The sequence below is a fragment of the Peromyscus californicus genome, unplaced genomic scaffold (assembly GCF_007827085.1).
Source record: "Peromyscus californicus insignis strain IS unplaced genomic scaffold, ASM782708v3 Scaffold_17__1_contigs__length_78620276, whole genome shotgun sequence".
NCBI classification, from domain to species: domain Eukaryota; kingdom Metazoa; phylum Chordata; class Mammalia; order Rodentia; family Cricetidae; genus Peromyscus; species Peromyscus californicus.
Genome location: NW_026294469.1, coordinates 53,764,575 through 53,770,574, shown reverse-complemented (window position 1 = coordinate 53,770,574; position 6,000 = coordinate 53,764,575).

Sequence of the window (6,000 nt, the reverse complement as noted above, 5' to 3'; positions counted from 1 at the left end):
TTGGCGGATGGACCGCAGAGCTGGGCTGGACTGGAAACGGTGTGCAAACTGGGCTGGGAGTCAGGAGGGAGGGAGTGAGACGCCGTCAGTCGGTGACTGTCACACTTGGGTGAAATGCGCAGAAGCATGGGAGACAGAAGTGCGGTGGGGACAGGAGCACCGGTGTGCTAGCTGTCCCTGCTTGTCACACAAAGTCCCCGCTGACCCAGTGCCTTCTCCCCTTCTGGTTGGGCCTTCTTTCATCAGGTGTTTACACTCAGCATCCAGCCCAAGCCTTTCCCGGGAAGGTCACCGGGCCATCCTGTGGCCACTGCCTGTGGTCACCTTAGCTCTCACCTCCCTGGCTGGCCAAGGGAACTCAGATTCTCCTCTTTGCCAGTGATGAATGCCTGTGCACTCCTCAGCCCCCAGACCCACCCACTATTTTCTGGTTTCCCCGCCACCACTCTGGCCACCCCTCCTCTCTGGTCTTGTCTCCTTTGGAGTCCTTGGGCCCCTCCTTCTGCCATGTAGCAGTTTTAAATGCTATCTACGCAGTTGTGTGTGGTTATTATATCTGCCCGACATCCCAGGAGTTGAGAGACTGAAGCAGGAGGCTTGTGAGTTTGAGCAAGCTATGTAGCAAGACTCTATCCCCAAAAACATTAAAAATGAAAATTTGTTTTTGTTTGTTTTTAATTTTTCTGGAGCTGAGGACCGAACCCAGGGCCTTGCGCTTGCTAGGCAAGCGCTCTACCACTGAGCTAAATCCCCAACCCCAAAAATGAAAATTTAAAAACCATAAATACCATTTACATGTTTGTGACATGAATATCCTGTGAGACCTGGCCTTCCCCGACTCAAACTTCTGGATCCTCTTTCTACTTGGGCTCTCACGGTGGACGGCTGACATGACTCATGTTTTATCTACTTCTACTTAGAGCCTTTGCCTTGGGTGTTCCTCAGCCCTTAGTGCTCTTCTCCAGTGCTGGCTCTTTCACTGCTTTGAGGCCTTCATCCCATTTTGTCATAGTGTCTCAAACCAGGCCACTGACACTGCCTGTAGGCCCTCTCTGCCATGGCTTCATCAGTGACATCACATACAGCGTATGTATTCACACGCTTCTTCGCCTCCACTCAGATACAGGCTTCATGATACAAGGTGTCATCTTGCTTTGCTTTATTGCCAGCATCCCTGGTGCCCACAGTCATGGGAGGGGCTAGGCCCCTCCCAGGTCTGTTGAGTGAATGAGGAAGGCATGGATAAGGAACCGTACTTTGTGTTCTTCCTATCTGGGGAGCAAAGATGCATGGAAGGCCATTGATGGAGCTGCTGGTGTGGATGCCTGGCGGACACAAGGACAAGACTTCTAAGGACAGGCCAAGGAGGGGCAGTTTGAAAGGGTGTGCAGTCAGGGACATGTTGAGTTTGGGTGACTTGGGGACGTCCTTTGAGAGTGTCTACGGGGTTGGGGATTTAGCTCAGTGGTAGAGCGCTTGCCTAGCGAGTGCAAGGCCCTGGGTTTGATCCTCAGCTCCAAAAAAAAAAAAAAAAAAAAAAAAAAAAAAAAAGAAAAAAGAGAGTGTCTACTTGGGTTTTGGAAATAAAGGGCAGAAGAGGTATTGGGGCTAGAGTAGATGTGACTGTCCACATGGAGGTGTAAAGGAAGAGAAGGGAGGGGAGAGAAAGAGCCATGGGGAGATAGCAAGCCCACCAAGACCAACTTTGGTGAGCACATGTTCATTTAGAGAAGAGATGTTTGTAGGGACCTTTTGAGAGTGAGGGATTAAACAAGAGGGTCATGGGAACTTAAGGACTGGCAGCTTTAAGGTTCAACTTGTAGAATGGAGTGTCTGGGCTGAGATGGCCCAGCTAGTGAAGGCGTTTGCTGTCAGACCTCCTGGTCAGAACCCACATGGTACAAGGACAGAAACACCACCTACGAGTTGTCCTCTGACCTCCATGTGCCCAATGTGGCAAGCCCCCTCCCACCTCTGAAAAGAAATACTTAAAACCAAGAAACGAACAGGGTGTCTGGCCTAAGGTCACAGGGATCCGGGGGTTCCTGGACCCCCACTCGAGTGTGACCATTGCTCTCTTCCTGTTGCCAGCCCCAGCTATTTCTCAACGACGAGGCTCTCCACCTCCAAAGCTAATATTTGTCTCCTCTTGATCTAGCATCGAGTGTGTTACTTTTTAACTGGAGCCCGGGGTTCAAAGGCCTGGCTGTTCAAACACTCAATCTATGGAGATGTCATGTACACCCTCCTTTCCCAACCTCACTGATGAACCAGCAAGGAATGTCTAAGTAAAGAGAGTTTGTAGGAAAGGGCAGAGGGCCAACGAGTGACCGCAGCCCCGCAGTGGGGGTCTGAAGGAGGAAGAGCCCAGGGCAGAGGCCTTCGACCTGAGAGGAGAGCTCAGTGACAGGCACATCCCCAGCTCAGGCTTTCTGAAGTACTTATTAAATACAAGTCAATAGCGAAAATGAATTATCAAGCAGAAACGCTTCTACAAATTCACTGCTGGGGTGCCCCCACCAAACGTTCCCCAGAGTGGAAATTCCCCCTTTCCTTCTCTAGTCCCCTTGACTCATTGCTCTGTCACACAAAGGGGTGTTTACATGATCCCTGTGAGGCCCTGGCTTCATGCTGGAGGCCAGGGTGATGGGAGGGAGGACTACTCTGGGACAATGTCTTTTCACGTTGTGTAGACATTTCATATTTACAATGGATTTGGTGGCTGAAATAGACCCCTTACCCTCAAAACCCTTTTCTACTTAGTTTCCTGGTAACTAAAAGGTGTAACTTTGAATTTTTTAAAATTATGTTTTACTTAAGTATCATCTTTAGTAGTTATTAAAACTACTTCTGTGTCTAGTTAATTGGTCACTTCCATCTTAGCATACATGAGTTCATTGGCTTTTTCCATGGGATGTTTGGTGGAGGAGCTGGCAGCCGGGTAGTAGAGTTGGTAGTTGAGTGGTGGCCTCTTTCCCCAGTTACCCAGATTTCCAGTTCCACTCGGCAAGTTTATTTTCTTATATGTAAATTGGTGCTCACATTACCATTGGGCTGATATGGAGATCTATAAAATGCAACAGAATCTTAAGGGAGTAAAATAAAGACTCCAGAGGCTTCTCGAATGGCTGCAAGGCCACTGTTTGCAGGAGAAACGGTCTCTGCAAGGTTGTCTTCAGACTCCTCTGCATAGATACAGCTATGGTCTTGCCTCTGGCTGGGGGATCTGGACAGAGGTTTGCTGTCATCCTGCATAATCTTCCCCAGACTCAGTCACCCCGCCTTTGCTCGCAGGCTGTACGGTACCCTGTCCCAAAGGACTGTGAAGCTGTGGAGGGAGAGTGCCTGAGTTCCTGAATGACTGTGGAATGGAGCACCTGCTCAAACCTGCAAAGGATTGTGGGAAACAAACCTTTGCCAAGCCATTGGACTTGGGGATTGCTTGCTAGAGTGTTCATCTGCCCCAGTGAACTCATCTCTTCTTACCCAAGCATCTTCCAGGGAGGGTAAAAAGTGAATTACGATCCAGAAATCTGGAGAACAAGCCACACTACCCTCTATGAGGCTTGGGAGCTCCCACTGCAAGGTGAGTCAAGATTTTAACCTGAAGGCCAAGATCACTGTAAGGCTCCCAAACCTACAAGGTGACTGTATATTCTGAAGGTGGTAACTGACCCACTCCATGTGAAATGCGGCTACTATTTATATATTAAATTGACTGTTACCTCCGTTTATGATACTACTATGTGGACTTCTAATCCAAATAATTTTATTTTGAAAACAGGTTCTTGTGGAGCCTACACTTGTGTTGAATTTGACGTGTAGTTGAGAATGACCTTGAACTTTTGCTTCTCCCTGGGATTCCAGGCATGCAATGTCATACTCTTTCACATAGTTATGGGGCCCAAACCTTGGACCTTGTGCCTGCCAGGCAAGCACTCTGCCAACTGAACTACATCCTTAGTCCTGGCTTACCAAGTTTTATTAGGTTAAGGAATCACAGGTATACTAACTAGAAAAAAAATGGTTGGAATAAATTACATGGTTCTGCATGAAATTCTAGATACGTGAGTAATGCTACTATGTAACAGAAATTTCTGAAAGACTTTGAGATGTGAGGGTGGGAACTGGCTTGGAGGAGGCATACACAGAGTGTTCTGGAATATTGTCCAAGTCAGAGCTGGAGAAATGGCTCAGTTGGTAATGTGCTTGCCTTGCAGGCAGGAGGACATGGGTTCCATGCCCAGAAGCTATGAAAACAAAGAGGAAGCAGGCTGGTCTCGGGATGGAAGGCCAGCTGCTCCAGCCTAATTGGGGAGTTCTAGGCCAGTCTTTAAAAAAAAAAAAAAAAAAAAAAGAAAAAAAGAGGGTAGGCATCTTCTGACTTCCACACACACACACTCATAATCACAGTGTGTGCATATAAACACACATAAAGAAATCGCCTAAATGTGTCTTTTATCTCGGATTTGGTTGAAGAGCCTGCTGGAGTGTCCCCAGGGGCTGTTCTAGGCAGCCATCCAAGGTCCCCTCTTACCACACAGGCTTCTCTTCCTGCCCTTGAGTGCTTAGCTTGGTGCTACTATTACTCTGTCACCCGATACCTCAGGGGAACTAATTTGTAAGGTGAGCCCTTTCTTCAGAGAGAACGAAGACTTTCTACCAGTCTCCAAGCCTAGAGCCTACAGAATGGCCTAGAACATTCCACCAACTCCTGCACCACATGCCCGCTCGACAGTTCCAACAGGAGGCCGCCCTGTCAGTTGCCTATCTCCCAGGGCTGAGGCCAGCACACCTGAGGTGGCTGACGGCCTCGGTTGTCTCCAGCAGGGTCTGGGCATCCTCCACCCACCTTATCCCCAGAGCACTCTTCCGGCTCTGGGATTTGCAGCCAGTGGAAAGGCAGCCTGAGCCAGCTTGGGCTTTGAGGGAGAAAAGGAGGGCGGTACATCAGTGGCACGGGGCACAAGCTGGAGAAAAGGTAGCAGCTGGGCAGCCATTCCAGAGGTGCTACAATGGAAGGCGTCGGCTTGAAGCAGCGACGCCTCTCCCCAGCGCTGGGCCCAAGCAGACCGCAGCAGGAGATCAGTCTTCTCAATCTCCTCAGGCCCTTAGTGTGCAACTGGTTCTGGAAGCTACCCGTGGAATCAGCACACACCAGGTCTCAACTCAGGCTTGACCTTCTCCTACCCAGGTCAAATGTCGCAACACAACCCACAACCTCCACCCTCTGGAAAGGTGTGCTGAGAACCAGGCTCGGAGGTGAGTACCAGAGGGAGGGACGAGAGGTGGCGATTGCTTGAGGTGGCTCCTCGGTCAACCCTGGGAACAACTGTGCTCACCGCTAACGTCAGGGGTCCTAAGAGTCTGGAAACGTCAACATCACATGGACCCGACAGCAGGTTAAGGGTTAACCAACCTAGCCACTGCACAGCAGTTGCAATTCTCTCTCTGTATTTACAGGGGTTTTCCCACCTGTACTTGTGTCTCCTCCCAAGCCTGGGTGAGACGACGGGAGTCCTGGGTGCTGGTGACGATGTGGCAGCAAGCTTATGAAACTACAGCAAGGGCTGACGACACTCAGTCCTGCTCGGATGTCACAGGCTGGCAGTCTCTGAGGGGCGGGGGTGAGGACACTGAGAGGGCAGTACCATGAGAAAGGACAAGGCTTCCTCCACCCCGAGTAACAGAGAGACTGAATTTTAATGGGAAACTGACACACGTCTGGATACCCAGAACACCTTTCTGAGAACCACCATGGCTTGGCTGCTAAATGTCGTTCACTCTCCCGACGTCCAGGGCACCCTGGGAAGCAGCCGTGACGTCAGTAGCCTTTGCAGAGATGGAGGAACAGGATCACGAGTGTTGTATAAAGTTGGCAATTCTTACGCTTAATAAAAGACCAAACCCAGCATGTGGATGAGGGCAAATGAACCTCTTATTATGTTTACCTCATGCGTTCAGGGCAGAGTTCATCCCTAAGGTGGGGTTCTTACCAGA